We start from the raw sequence: 16,106 nt of genomic DNA, 5'->3' as shown, positions 1-16,106 counted from the left end.
GATCCAAATTCAACTAAGGTTTACTCAGAGTAGGCTCATTGGAATTAATGAACATGACTAAGTTAGGTCCATTAATTTCAGTGGGTCTACTCTTAAGCAAAGCTAAGTTACATACCACCCAAAGTGTCAGGGCAACTCCAAACACAAAGATTCCCGCAGCAATGATGCAGCAAGAGAGGTTTCTGCCAATGCACCAGAAGTCTGGAAGCATAAAACACAGGATCTTGAAACAGGGTGGAAACCACATTGGGAGAAAGAGGACACCTGTGACCTAAGCTACTTATGAAGCAAGCATCCTATATATGAAGTGAACCAGGATCTACTTCTAAACATGCAGACTGTAGTGTGCATTACCTGACAATGTTCTCTCAGCCCCAGAACATCCAAGTAAACAGACCCCAACACTAGCCTTGGACCAAACCCATGGTTTTCAGTAACCAACACAGACATAGGCTGGCTGAGAGATGGTGTTGGGTGTTCTGTGACTCATCTTTATTCTCCCTGTTAAATCAGTCTCCTAGGAACCCCATCTGCAGAAGTTCCAGCCAAGATCCACTTTTTGACAACAGAGCTGATTCTGAGTGTAATAAGACCCACAGGGATTTCAGTAATTGATATCTCAATCAAATGTATGATTATGCCAAAATAATTCCCTTGTTCTTTGATTGGTTGATTAGTCGGCATATTATACCTTTCCTCCATCCAAACTTAGTTAGTTATGACCTTGAAAGTCAGGTTTGTGCCCTTCCAAATTTCAGTAGGCAAAGCTCATCTACACATACACACAGCACAGCAGTGTTCATTCCTTTTTTGAACAGGAATTTATAATTGTTCTGAATACAAAGCAGGCTAAGTCATCTGCAGCATTATGCTATATGAAAACGTTAGCAAAAGGGATCCTATATTCAATCCCTACCCCCATGACTCTACTTTGCATACATCTTCAGGGATTGTTTGCTTGGCTGGAATGTGTTCTTCAGTTCTTATAATCTCTCTTGGTTGCATAGTTAAGCTATGGAACTCATAGCAGTGGGTTGCTTTAAAACAGGATTCTACAAATGCACAGAGGATAAATATAACATTGGCTCCCAGCCATGATGGCTGTGCTCTGGCAGTATCCTTCTGAATATCAGTTGCTGGAAACCGCAGGAGGCAACAGTTTTCTTGGACTTGGGTCCTGCTTATGGGATTCCTACAGGCGTCTGGTTGGCCACAGTGAGAACAGGATGCTAGACAAGATGGGTCATTGGGATCTTATATTCTTAGGTTGCCTGGATGGAGGATTGAGAGCTATGTGAGTGTGTGTAAAATAAGCCTGTTTTACAAAGGGGAAATTTACATTTGTTGCTCTGCCCACTTTTGCTTCTGGCCCCGCCCTCACTGGCATGTGATCTCTGAAAATTTGCCCAGAAGGGAATGCAAACCTTGATCTGGAAAAGTTCCCAAGGAAGGTACTAAGATAGAGCTTGGCACCAAAGGATCTGTATTAAGCAAACAGAGCCCCAGCCCAATCCCAATCCTCCATTTATGAGATTTACAAAATTCCAGGCGGTCATACTTCCTGTCTTAAACAACCCATTTTTTGTTCCTTCCCAAATCCCTGATTCTTCCAGACTTGTTGCTTCTAAAACGGTTTGAATCTTTCATTTGTGCTGTGTTGTAATAACTGAAAGAATAAGAGGTTTTTCAGGTGGGGACTTTAGGAGAGCAAAATATTTGGAGAGAATTCCCTCACATACAAGCAGTAAAGTAAAATAAAAAAAAATCTATTAGACATATAAGGAGTCTGAATATCTAACTATGATATCTAAAACAGACCATCACAGAATATATATATATATGTATATGCATATATATGTACAGAAATGTGCTGTGATTAACTCACTAGGTTTGATGTGCAAGACAAAATTGCTGGACCTGCTACAGATGGTAAAATGAAGGTATTATACAATGCATTTAGCAATGTGGCAGGGAGACATTTGTGGTTCTGTGCTTCTGCCAGCCTTACCCTCCTCAAACACCTCTGCTATCCCATATATATGTTTCTCTTGCAAACGTTTAATGAATGCATGGCAGTGTACAGGCTCTTTCTATTTGATGATGTGCTTTCTTTATGAATGAGGAGCTGAAGATCCATGCTTTCTGTAAGCAGTGTCTATCTGAAGCCTATTTTCTTACAACATGGGCAAACTTCACTTAAGAAAAGTTCTATGTGTCACATTTTACTGCAGTGATATCACATGGCTTATGGATACCTTCACAAGAACATAAGCAAAACAATGTTTTGTAGATGTGTGTGGATTATTTATGAGGCCATATCTTGTTTTTATTGTTCACATACATTTTAAGAACAGAAACAGACAGTACTGTACTGGTTATCCCCCAGGAGAACTACATCCAGTGAAATCAGGTGGGGATAAGCCAAAATTATTTTTGGCTCGGATGCCTGAAGCTGCTATACTCTCTGTTGAGGTCTGGAGTATATTAAAAATTCCTGACAGAAGTCATATAATACCTGCACAGTGAAAGATCCCATACTTCTATGTCTTAGTAATTTTACATCTCTTTCCCGGGCCCATTGTGTTGGATCCAAGGTGCCCTTCCATTCATAGAAATATATTCTGTAGAATATGGAAGGCCAATGATCCATGAGAGACTCCTGGCGAGGGCAGACACTTCTTGATTTCCCTGCTACCCTGCAGCCTCCGATATCACCTCCTGCCAGTGGTGTAGTGGGGGGGGGGCACAGGGGCAGTTGCCCCAGGCACAAAATTCTTAGGGGCACAAAATTTCAATACCCAGCGCTGCCTCGATACAGCTGTGTGCTCCTGTTGTTGGACTCCATTTAAAATGTCTTCTCCATGCAAACCAGGAAGTGACCTTTCCAGACAACAGAACGACTCTTCTTATCTTATCTCTGTGACTGCGATCTCCTGGGTGACAAGGATGCTGTTAGGCAGTTGAATGGACATGCATATTCTGTTTCATTCCCTTCCACCTGCCCTCGCCTTGCCCCGGGCACTGGCAACTTACACTACGCCACTGCCTCCTGCTCCTTCCCTAAATCGTGCAGAAATGTATTTGGGGGGATGCAGGAAAGAGGATGGATCAGAAAGAACTTCTCTCTCTTCCACTAGCAGCCACTGGTTACGACTCAACCCATTGAAAACATTACTTACTCTGCATCGAGGACACCGAAAAATCCTACTGCATGGCTCTATTCAGTGAACTATTCAATATACATGTATTCAGCTTACCAGGAGAGTTAGCCTAATGGAATGGAACTTTTGAATGGGTCCTCGGTGTGAATAGCACAGATGTTAAAGAGTGCTGAGGGCTTTTGCTACACTTCATGTTAAAGTGGCCTACACATTATAGTTGAATACATGTACTTGCTGTTAAATAGATATCCCCCTCTTCTTTAGAAATGCTTCCAATAGTTTTTACATCCTGTTTTTAGATCCTGAAAAAGATAGTTTAAGATAGTAGTCGTTTCAGATACTGAAAAGGTAAGATGAAAAGCAGACAATGTACTTTAAGAGGAATCCCAGTGTGAAATGGGTGGGGGGGTCACGACTGACTGCATAATGAATTGCCTCAATTTAATTGGACAACATGTGCCTCTACCAGTCATGTCTTGATACTCAGCCTGCTAGTGTGGCACAGAATCAATTCCCTTCCCATCACACTGTAAAAAGTTCCATTCCATATACTCAGCTTAATTGGTGACATTTCTAGCTTAATGTCATAATGTTCTCTGTGCTAAAGTGATTTATAAAATTGGCTGTCAGAACTCAGATTGTGACCAGCAGCACTGTAGTTTCTAGCACAATCTCCAAAACTGAAAATTATCTTTGTCATACACACACACATACACACATACAAGTAGTGATGAGTAGAGAGAAATATATTCCTGCGTTGGTGTGTTTGCCTTTGGGTAGAGCCGACTGAAAATTGCATGCTATACTGTTTGAACGTCCAGTCAACAGGCCCCTTGAATTTGTTAAGTAATGAGCCTGGGGCAAAATTGGTGCCTAGCTTTGCAGCATTACATAAAAGATGCTTCTTTCGTCAGGGCCTTTAGGCCACTGCAGTAATGATCATCCCCACCATAGACAAGAGACACAATCTACACTCCTGTCATGCAGCCTACTGAATGAATAGTCGCTGAGAAGGAGTGCAGCCATTGAAGCAGGAGGTGGTTCAGGAAGATGGTGCCAACAGGCCATGCAGTTGAAATTACATTATCAGTTTAGGACTTTTCTTCACTGCAGCTGATATTTCCTCATCTACAGTCTTGAGTGAAAAAACAGTTATCCTGAAGTTCAGGTGTGAGGAACCTGAAGCTCTCCATCAATCCCTGAAAGGCATGGTCAATGGACAAGAGTGATGGGATTTGTAGGGGAAGTGTATTCTATCCAAGGTTGAGCGAGGCTGACTGATCAGCCTGCCATGTGGTTGAAAACTTAGAAGAAGTGACTGCCTGGATGGCAGCAGGCTTTTGGGTGGCATTGAGGGTTTTCCCTCAATGGCATTGGGTGGCATTGAGGGTTTTCTGTATATGCTTGTTGCTGCTGCTGTTGATATTGTTTGAAATATGATCTAATGCTGTGTTGAAATATGTTCTAATGCTGTGTTGTTCCTGGGAGCCACCTTGAATTCAAAAATGTCATATAAATACAACATCAAATAAAAAACAACAACAGCCATTCAAAAAGCCCTATAGTCCAATTTATACTTTTATTAATATATATTTATCAGGGAACTGCCATTGACTCAGGGATGAGAGGGGAAAAGCCCCCAAAGATAGTGGAAAGCAGCTCCTCCTCAGCGGAGGAGAGTAACCACGCCTCCAGTGGAGAGGAGCTGCAGGGCTCGGAGGAGGCAAGGCGGTGCCAAGACAAAGAGGGGAGGAGAGAGGTCCTCCGTTACCCATGCCCTCCTTGCACAGTAGGCTTACGCGCAGAGAGTGGAAGCACAGACTGGGCGTCAAGAAACTACTCTGCTGGGGAAGGTTTAAGGACAGCCCACTCTCAGATTCCGCCAGTGAATGAGTGAGCCATGGAATACTGGTGCTCTGCATGGTGAAGGTTCCCCCCCCCCACCAATAACAAGGCTTTACAACAGACCAGGGAGGCATTTGCCTGATTGCTCTCAAGCAACCCCCTGATACCCTTACAATATTAATCAAAATATATTGCAGAGTTCACCACCATAAGGTTATTAGAAAGACAATATACTGAAGGTTGGGACAAAAAAACCCTACATTTTGAATGATGTAGTGAAATAATCAGATATTGTCTTATTGAAAGTCCTTTTCACCCACTCATTTCTTCATACTGTATCCAGACCAGGATTAAAAGCCATCTGACTTCTTTTTGACTATCTTCATAATTAGTATCTGCTCCTTCAGTTTATTATTGGGCTGTGAAATTCTCCATTGACTTCAATTTTGCAGAGTAGTAGGGTTTTCTTTTACTGTTATGATTAATTAAAAAGGTGAGGGTGATTCTAAGGTTCCAGGGCTTTTTTTCCAGCCGGAACTATGTTTGATTGAGGGTTGGTTTCCGTACCTATATCTCCCGTGAGAGTTATTGCTTGATAGGCTTCCTGTTCTTATTGATGAGAAGATGGCTGAGAAGAAGGTTCTGCATGATGGGAATTTGAAAGGGTCTACCATGTTGTAGAAATAGGGGCCGTCATGTGAAAAGCAGTGTAGAGCCCCCTCTGTAATAACTGAGTGCATGATCATTCATGACTGGTGATGTCCCTATTTGCACATACTGTATCTGCCAATGACTGGTGAATACCACAAATGGATCAGCAACTAGCGCTGTCATTGCACAGAGTGCAATGGAATAAATAATGGATTTTGCTCCTGCAAGATGTGGTGATGGCCATCAACTTGGATGGCTTTAAGACAGGATTGCGCAGATTGATAGATGATAGTGACTGCAAATCACAATGGCTGTGCTCTACTTCTGTTGCTAGAATATGCAGTTGCTGGGAAACACAAGCTAGGAGACCACAGTTGCACTCAGGCCCTACTTGTAGATAGGCATCTTGTTGGCCCCTGTGAGAACAGGATGCTGGAGTAGATGACCCTTTGGCCTGATCCAGCAGAGGTCTTGTTATGTTTTTCGTAGATGTTACTCAGTTGAGAGCAAATTATAAACATTTTTCAAGGTTGCATTTTTGTTGTGGAAATAATGCATGTTCATAGTACAGTGGTACCTCAGCTTAAGTACTTAATTCGTTCTGGAGGTCTGTTCTTAACCTGAAACTGTTCTTAACCTGAAGCACCAATTTAGCTAATGGGGCCTCCTGCTGCCACTGCACCGCCAGAGTACAATTTCTGTTCTCATCCTGAAGCAAAGTTCTTAACCCGAGGTACTATTTTTGGGTTAGTGGAGTCTGTAACCTGAAGCGTATGTAACCTGAAGCGTATGTAACCCGAGGTACCACTGTACTCAAATTACATTACCTGCCCCCCTGTGATTATGAACAACACTTGCAACGTGTTTTGGTGTATGTCACTGGCATCTCTTTTTTTTCTTTTTTTTGCGGTAAGGAAAAATCCTGTATTAAATGACAAGGAGAAATGATGTGGCATTTTGATGCTTACAATGGCCAACACTGTGAGAAACATGTGTGCAAGAGCAGTCCTGATTCCGGAACAAATATCTGAAGAAAGATATCCAGTTCTTTTTAACATTGTGTTTTGAAATCCTCTCCTCATCTCTTTTGCATATACAATGTGAGCAGTCTTCTATTTTAAAGCTTAATTTAATTTTTAATATTTTCCCTCCTCCCTGTTCCACATGTGGTGCACTTCCTTTGTTCTTTAGTGGCATATGGCTCAGAATTATCCCTAGGAGCAAAGTACCAGGATGATTCTTGGTGAATTTTCCATAGGCGGAAAGACCCTTCATTACTCAAGCAATCAATACTGCACACAAGCAGAGTGGCGTATCAACAGTGTTTGAAATGCTCTAAAGGGCAGCCCCGTTTCCCATTCAGTCTTGCTTAATGGGCTTTGAATGCCTGCAGGTGAACATTTTATTGTTAATGTAATGATTTAATTTGGTTTGGGGGTGAAATGTTATCTGCTCATAAATACGGTGCAAGCTTAATGGAAAGAACTTGCCTTTTTGCTCTGCCTGCCAGTATTTTGTCAGATGCTTGTCTTTAAAAGTCACCATACACTGAGGCTGTTTTAAGACAGGTAACTCCCAAATGATTATAACTCATTGCTCTTCTGCTGTCAGCCACAAGCGGAATTGAGTATCCACACTATCAGGAATATTGCACTTTTCCCATATGTTCATTCCACTATGTTCCATCCACACCAGTGAGTATGGTGTAGCTGTTGGTGGTGGAAAACAGAAAAAAAGCTTGCTTAATGCTATTCCCAGTAGAACAACACAAGAAACCCCCAATCAATAAACCTAACTCCTACCCTCCTGAGAATAACATGTGGAAGTTAGCCTAAAAATGGGGAGACAAAACCTTCATGCACACTAAAAGCTTGGTGAAACAAAAAGTTATGACATGGAAAAGAAAGGAAGCCAGACCAACTTATCTAGGGCAGAATCTCCATAACCTAAACAGAAATGGCCCTATATCGCATCCCAACCAATTGCTGTGAAAGTGGTGTTGTTGTTGTTTAGTTGTGTCCGACTCTTCGTGACCCCATGGACCAGAGAACGCCAGGCACTCCTGTCTTCCACTGCCTCCTGCAGTTTGGTCAGACTCATGTTCGTAGCTTCGAGAACACTGTCCAACCATCTCGTCCTCCGCCGTCCCCTTCTCCTTGTGCCCTCCATCTTTCCCAACATCAGGGTCTTTCCCAGGGAGTCTTCTCTTCTCATGAGGTGGCCAAAGTATTGGAGCCTCAGCTTCACTATCTGTCCTTCCAGTGAGCACTCAGGGCTAATTTCCTTAAGAATGGATGCGTTTGATCTTCTTGCAGTCCATGGGACTCTCAAGAGTCTCCTCCAGCAGTGGTAGGGCATACCAAAAGGTCTCTAATGTTGGGTACAATGGGTGGGCAAGAACATATCCTGTTTCCAAACAATGCATTTTTTTGTAGGTAAGAATCAGCACTTTAGATTGTGCCTTAAAACAAAGTGGAAGGAAATGTAGATCAGTGTTTCCCAACCACTGTTCCGCGGCACACTAGTGTGCCGCGAGATGTTGCCTGGTGTGCCGCGGGAAAAATTAAAAAATTTGAAAGATTTTTTTTTAAAAGTCAAATTTTCGATTGGGGCCCCGTCACTAGATGACCCCTGGGGTTCCCTCCCTCCCTCCCTCCCACTCTGCGCCTCCCTCCTCCTCCTCCTCCTCCGGGGAGGCCCTTCCTGGCTCTCGGCCAAGGCTTGGCGGCTGCCACTCACTCACTCACTTGCTCGCCCACCCGTCCCTCCATCCCTGCACCCGGCCTCTCCTCCTCCGTCCCCGGCGCGGGGGCTGCCGGGATCCGTAGTCCCCTCGCCCTTGGGCTCCGCGCCCGCGCGGGGTGCGCAAACTACGTTTCCCAGCGTGGCCTGGCGGGCCGGGCGTTTTGTTTGAAGCGCTCTTCTCCCGGCCATGGAATGAGCGCAGCGGCGGCGGCCGGGCGGGCAGGGGCTCTTCCACGCAGACCCCGCGCAGCCTGCCTGCGCCCCCACGGAGATCGGGCGGCAGGATGGTGCCCGGGGATCCCCGCGGAGGCAGAGCGGCGGAGGCGGAGGCTGCCCCCCAGGTAGGGCTGCGTCGGGGGTGTGTGTTTATTTTTGCAATGCTGCATCCGCGCCGGAGGGGATGCATCGGACCGCGGGGAGACCCCTTGGCGGGCGTGCAAGACAATGCATGCGTGCAGGCGTTGCATGGAGTGCAGTGCAATGCAATGGCAACGCGGCGCCCTGCATGCATGCATGCAACTTCCACCGGCGCTCCGGACTTGGCAGGTGAGGGGGGTCCCCAGTGGGCGGCAGAGAGATCCGGGAGGGCGAAGGGGAGCCGGGGGGAGCAGCGCTGCTCCCCGAGCCGAGCCCGGGGGGAAACTTCGGCGTCGTTGCGCCGGGTGTTGGAAGCGGAGGCTGGTGGGGGCCCCTCACCTGCAAAACCTGGTCGCCTCTCATATATTTCGTGCATTGCATTCATCGCCCGCTTTCTCCTCCAAGGAGCTCCCGGGGGCGCGCGTGGTTCTCCCCATGTTATCCTCACAACAACAGCCCTGCGAGGTGGGTCAGGCGAGTGGCCCAAGGGAGCACCCAGGGATTGTCCTGGCCAGGTGGGGTGATTTGAACCCTGCTCTCTGCCCGGTCTTCGTCCTCATTTAGCCCCCACATGTGCATGACTGAGGTTTTCCCCCCTCGTCTTGGCTATGGTGTGAGTCTGTGCTGTTAATTAATGGGGTTCTGCCTTCGGAGAAGATGAGCCAGCCCTCAAGGAGGTGATTATGTAATTTGCTAGCAATTCATGTCCCTCCCGGCGTGACGCTGCGCGCTGATGTCACGGGGCTGTAATGGTGGTGTGCCTCGAGATTTTTTTCATGAAACAAGTGTGCCTTTGCCCAAAAAAGGTTGGGAAACACTGATGTAGATGAAACAAAACTGGGGTGAAATGGTCAGCTAAGTGGGCTCGGAAATCAGTGGATGTCTGCCATATTGTGTAGCAACCTGATTGTGAGAAACAGCCATCACAGACCAAGCATGGCTGAGAATATGTTTTGCATCAGGTGCAGAATGCTCAGGCAGAATGCTTTTTCCCATGGAGGGCGGATCACATCTTCAGCGGAGAGTCAACCAACTCATGTACATACATTTATGAAATCATTTATGACTTTTATCATTTGTCTGCTTCACCTGCTTCCTACTAGCAAAGTTGTGGCAGCAGCTGATGGCAGCTGATTCCATTTCTGAGATGCTTGAAGAATTTCTGGAGAAGTCGGATCAGATATGGATCAAAAGAAAACAGATGAATAGACTGGAAGCTCCTGCGGTATAAGAGACCTGGCTCTTGAGATGGTGAGTATAATAATGACTTGATACAAAATTGCAGTATTTACAGAAATGATTTTATATCCAATTTAAATTATGCATCTGCTAGAAATGACTGTTAAAACAAACACCATAAAAAAACAGTTTTTATATTTCACTAAAAACCCTTGAGTTGCTGCCTAATCTCTTAAATGAACCAATCTCCTAAATTGTGAGATGTTCATATATTGCAATGTAAGTGTCTTTTCATTCAGATGCAACCATACTACTCTCTAAATCAGTAGTATTAAACCATTCAGATTTGACAAAATGCCTTATTTCCTCTATGTCCAGTTTCATATTAACGGTTACAATAAAATCTGTCACAGAGCTTAGTCTGTGCTCCACAAAGTCTTATCCTGCCTCATCAAATTTTCCAGTAGTACTCACAGAAGTTATTGATCGTTCTGATTTGCAACACTTTGGAAAGTTAATGACTGAATACTCTAAATGTGCACCCAGTACTTGAAAATCAATCGCTTGCATGGATTCTCAAAAACAAACAAAACACAAGAGAGCTGTTTAGTTATCGTTTCCAAGCTTGGCTGTCTTTTTCTATCCACTTCAGTAATTACATTGAATTACCCTTAGTATGTTCTCCCGTGTTCTGAAATTGAAAGGTTGGGCTTGCCTGCTCAGTAGCTGTTGCCAGGGGAGGTGGAAGTTAAATCTGTAGGTTTCCTAATGTATTAGGAAGACAGTTCCTTGCTTAGTCCACAACAAATTAACTGTGTATTCCAAAGCAGAATTAAGGCCCACAGAATTAAGGCCCACTGAGATTAATTCCCAGGTAAGTGTGTGTGAAGGGACGCGGGTGGTGCTGTGGTCTAAACCACAGAGCCTAGGGCTTGCCGATTGGAAGGTCGGTGATTCGAATCCCCATGATGGGGTGAGCTCCCGTTGTTCGGTCCCTGCTCCTGCCAACCTAGCAGTTCGAAAGCATGTCAAAGTGCAAGTAGATAAATAGGTACCGCTCTGGCGGGAAAGTAAATGGCATTTACGTGCGCTGCTCTGGTTTCGCCAGAAGCGGCTTAGTCATGCTGGCCACATGAACTGGAAAAACTGTCTGTGGACAAACATTGGCTCCCTTGGCCAGTAAAGCGACTCAACTTAACTGTCAGGGGTCCTTTATCTTTTTAAGTGTGTATAGGACTGCAGCCTTAGGCTGGAAAAAAGGGGGATGGCAGCAACTTGGAAAAATTGTAATTCTTAGGCTGCTAACATAGCAAAAACTATGCAGGAGGAAGTAGTTATGAGCTACTAGTCTCTTCAGCCACAGCAGGTGCTGTGATTCTCCAGCAGTTTGACTTCACCCCTGAGGCGTGAGACACCCCATTGCCTCTCAATACAGACAGATGCCAACAACAACAACAAAGGGGGTATATACATATAGAAGAGACAGTGTAAAAGGGATGTGATCTTTCCCCAGGCAATTCTGTAAGCAGGAACCAACAGCGAAATTAGGGGAACCATCCAAGCATACAGGATTCTTACGGGATTAAACTGCACTGGTAATTCATTCAAATGTAATTTTGTGCAAGTGTACACTGAGGGGGAACACGTCGAAAATGTATAATGTAAGCAAGAAAGAGGATGCCAGAACAGGCCAGCAGCCAGGGGATAGGCAAAAAGCCTTACTGCAAGGACTGGGAGTTTTAAGATAAGCAAAATAATTCAATCTAACAAAATAAATCCAACAAAACAGGGGACTCTGTGGAAAGTTCAAGGCAGCACACCAGGAGGCCAAGGTTAAAAATGAGAAAGAAAAACCTCTCCGGGGCTTCCTTCTTTATTCACAGCTGGAGTGACTTCAGAATAAAAAGTAGCATTGTATAATGTCAGGGGCTCCCTTCCACGCTTGCATAATTTTATGGAATCTGAGGATTTAAGGAAGGGAGAGAGAGAGAGAAGGCGCTCGGAGCTCAGTTTTCTAGAACTCTGTGAATTCCCATTTCCCCTTCTGAAGCATTTCGTTTATAATCTTCGAGAAAATCACTCTGTGTTTAATTAACGTACGGTAATATCGAGTCCCACCGTCGCTGATTTAGAAATAGGCCTCATGTTTTCCCCATCATCAAAGGAAGGGAAGGAATTCTCACCTCACTTATCCTCTTGAATTCTGCCTATAGCAGCTTGCACAAGATGTGACCGGCATCAGCTCAGGATTTAATACAAATCTTTCAAGGCAACCTAGAAAACCCCCAGTGATATTTACAAGGATGATCAAGGTTTGCACTTGTGGCAAGTGTTTCTGACCAGAGAGACTCTCCTTCCCCCATGACATGAAAGACTTTGAAATCCACTCAGGCACAAGCTCTGGAATGAGAAACAAGAAAACCCTCTCTGGCAAACTGTTTTCAAAGAGAAGCATGGCACAGCAGTATATTACGTCCAGAGGAACACCCCCCCCCCACAAAAAAGCTCATGTTGATGTGATGCATTCTAATGCAGCTAGAAAGTTGATCACAGTTAAATGACTGAAACTTAAAATTTATCACTTAAAACAATCTTTTCATGGGGAGTGCATTTTGTATTATTTTTCACCAATGGAGATGTAATGACTCACCGGAGCAGGACGGTCTGAGCATATTATACCAATATACCAATACCAACTGCACCGGCTACTGATTAGTTTCCAGGCCAAATTCAAAGTGCTGGTTTTGACCTACAAAGCCTTAAATGGCTCAGGACCGCAGTACCTCAAGGACCGCCTCTTTCCATATAAACCTACCTGAGATCATCTTCTGAGGCCCTTCTTTGTGTGCGTCCTCCCTGAGAGGTCAGGAGGGTGGCAACATGAGAATGGGCCTTCTCTGCAGTGGCTCCCCATCTATGGAATGTTCTCCCCAGGGAAGTTCGCTTGGCACCTTCATTATATACCTTTAGGTACCAGGCAAAAGTGTTCCTTTTTAACCAGGCCTTTGGTTGACTTGATAAAATATGGCTCTTTCGGGGGTGTGTGTGTATTATTGGGTTATTGCTTTTATTTTTATTTTATATACTGTGATCTTTGTATGTGAACCTCCCTGAGTCCTCCAGGTAGAGGGCAGTATATAAATTCAATAAACAACAACAACAACAACTCCCTCGCTGCCTTGGGATGACAGACTCTGGAGAAATGAATGGGAAGGGGATACTGGAAGAGATGAAAGTGCTTCTCTTCCCTTCTCATCCCACCTGGCTCTAGAGTGGTGATAGGACTCCCAGCTTGAGGATATCCTGAGCCACGGACCCTCTATTCATAAGCTTTGCATCCATGGTGTTTCTGACAACTGTTGCTTCCCCTTTTGTTCTTCCAGGTTTGAGCTCCAAATTTATAGGCAAAGTATTCAAATACTGTGCAAGGAGCAGGTTATACCACCTGCCTTGGCTTTTCTGCTCCTAATTGCCTCCATTCTCTTGCTACTTTGCTCTGCACTTTTAGCAAGCATTGCGCTTCCAATTTATTCTACGGCTTTTCTTTAAATGCATGCGGCTTGGCCTCTCTCTCTCTCTCTCTCTCTCTCTCTCTCTCTCTCTCAAGATTTTAAAAGTCTTCTCAAACTTTGGATCAAGGGAAGCAGCTTTACTTCAATATGACAGATAGACTCTTTCATGAGTGAAAGAGTAAAGCAGCTGATTTATTTTGTACATAAAACATCCACCCCCTTCAAAGCAGAATAGCACTCGCCCCAGCCATTTAAAACCTGTTTTTCCCCCCCTTGCTGATCAGAGGGATTGAATCATAGCCCAGTTTTCAGATACAATACATTCTTCTGCTGAAGAATGCTTAGGAAATAATATTTTAATATTTGGGGCTGCATTCGCACTGCACATTTAAAGCACCGTGATGGCAATTTAAACAGTCCTGGCTTCCCACAAAGAATTATGGGAAATGTAGTTTGATAAGGGTGCTGAGTGCTGTTAGGATACCCCTATTCCCCTCACAGATACATTGAAAAAAGCCCTGTTGCGCTCAGGTCCTGATTATGGTCTTCCCATAGGCATCTGGTTGGCCGCTGTGAGAACAGGATTCTGGTCCAAATGGACCGCTGGCCTGATCCAACAGGGTTACTGTCTGTCCTGACTTTTCTATTAGTGGTAGCAATTTTTCTTACTTCCAACACAATTTCTGGTGCTAGCTTTTTCACAGAAGAATTGGCAAAGCAGTATAGGCAGTATAGTGACCTATGAGGCAGATGCTCATGTGGCTGAGGAAGACTCCGCTTTCCTGCATTTCTTGCCCTGCGATTCCTGGTTGCACTGCCACCATTACTTCCCTGCACTAATGGAGTCCTTTCAACGTTTTAAAAATTCCATAGGTCAACCGTTCAGGGAATTGTGGAAGAGATCCAGCCTCGCTCACCCCCCTCTTCACTGAATAGTGGTATTTTAATCTGCGTTGACTGCTTACACTTCATCATATGTCAACATGGCTTCGAACTTCCATTCTGTTTCAGCTGCTGTGGTTGTCTTGGTCTTGACATTCCCCACAGTCTCATGCAGTGTTTTGTGTGTGTGCGCGCGCATGCACACACACACGTGCTACAGTGCAAGTGCATTCATACAAAATGTCCCTCCCTCTAAAATGTGTGCATTAATGAAAGATGATTTTAAAAAAATCTGTGAGGAACTATTCATATTATATTCTTGGGGACTGCTATGGCTGGCACAGTAAAGTACCACCCACTATTGCCTTGGCTGTGGCAATGGCATTTTGGCATTGAAATAGGCTCCCTACAGTGAAACCACAGTGACTGGCCCATTTCCAGTCTACTGCAGAAAATCAGTGCCTCAGTGGCACTAAAGGGCTCCTGATGTCACTACATTTCCCCACTGTCAAGTCGAATCAGTACTTTCTAGACTTCAGTATGCATGCATACACACAGTTCCTGCACTCATCCATGGGCCAATCTTGGCCCAGAAAGGGGACCAATTTGGCTCAAACCACACCCACCCATCAACTGATGTCACACCTTGCTTGTGTCAAATGTGGGAAGACTGTGTTGCCCTTATTCTCAGGCAGAAAGATGTATTGGCCAGCTCTCACCTAATGTATCACATTTTAAAGGTTATTTATGTGTGCGTGCATGTGTAAAAGGTTTTCAGCAAACTTACGTACATTTAGAATCCGTCAAGCAAGTAAATCAAGAAATGTTTTACGCCTCCATTTGTAAATGAATAGGATATTTCCCCTTTTGTGTTTTTGTGATGAATGCAAGCAGGTGCCTTTTCTGCTTTGAAATCTCATCCCTCCAGGATTTATATCAAAGATTAAAGAATTCACTAGACCATTTGAATCAAAAGGGAATGGCTTATACTTCAGTGAGAATCTCACCACTGAGCTGTTCAACTGTTGCCTTTTGTCCCTCGTTACAATGTCGTACGATAAACACTGATGTGAATCGGGAATCAGTTTACTGGAAATGTTGACAGAGATGGGGAAAAACCCACATAAAGATTAAATAATTGGTTCTTAAGAGCTTAAAACAACTTAACACAGACAAAGCAGCTTCTAGCCAAGGTGGAAAGAATCCATGAACTGCAGGCCACAATAAGGGAAGGAAGCAAAGCTGTAGCTTTTCAGTGTGCTTTCTTTTTTTGCATTCACTTGGTTCAGGAATTTAGAAGGCTCAAAGTTGAAGGCAGGAGACAAAAATACTTCTTTAAAAGACCTAGAGGCTTTCACGGGTCAGGTAGCATTGGAGGAGGCATTTGCATTGGGGAAAGAGCAGGGGTAAAAGGGTTAAATCTGCTTACCCAGTGTCAGGGTCCAAATGTAATTCAGAACCCTGTAGGTGGCTTTAAAAAAAAATCCCTTAAACAGATGCAAGATGTGATCATGCATGTCCAAAGCCTTTCCTAGTTTGTTAAACTCTGATGGTGGGGGACATTTGGAGAGCCAACTAAATGATAAAAACCGATACCATGGGTCGGCATGACATTATTCATGCAATAAGGAATTGTATGAATGGTTTTCTTAAACCATTATGTAAGGCCCTAGTCTGGACCATAGTAGGATATTTTAAGAAGACCCTTAACTGTTTGCTCCATCCATCAGTCCTTGTTAAATGTCTAGATCTGGGGACTGAGTTATATTATTTG

The 16,106-nt window shown here is 44.3% G+C and overlaps 1 long non-coding RNA gene across 1 annotated transcript; it reads left to right on the top strand.

The window, feature by feature from the left end:
* The first annotated feature begins 3,003 nt into the window (after nt 1–3,003).
* On the top strand, nt 3,004–15,925 carry LOC309514410. Its single transcript, XR_014211974.1, has 3 exons — nt 3,004–3,509; nt 9,863–10,010; nt 15,261–15,925. It is a non-coding gene; the product is annotated as an uncharacterized lncRNA (long non-coding RNA).
* The last annotated feature ends 181 nt before the right edge of the window (nt 15,926–16,106 follow it).

Source organism: Podarcis vaucheri, assembly GCF_965113315.1.
Source record: "Podarcis vaucheri genome assembly, chromosome: 11".
Classification (NCBI taxonomy): domain Eukaryota; kingdom Metazoa; phylum Chordata; class Lepidosauria; order Squamata; family Lacertidae; genus Podarcis; species Podarcis vaucheri.
Note: the sequence above shows the minus strand (reverse complement) of the source record. Positions and strands in the feature narration are given on the sequence as shown.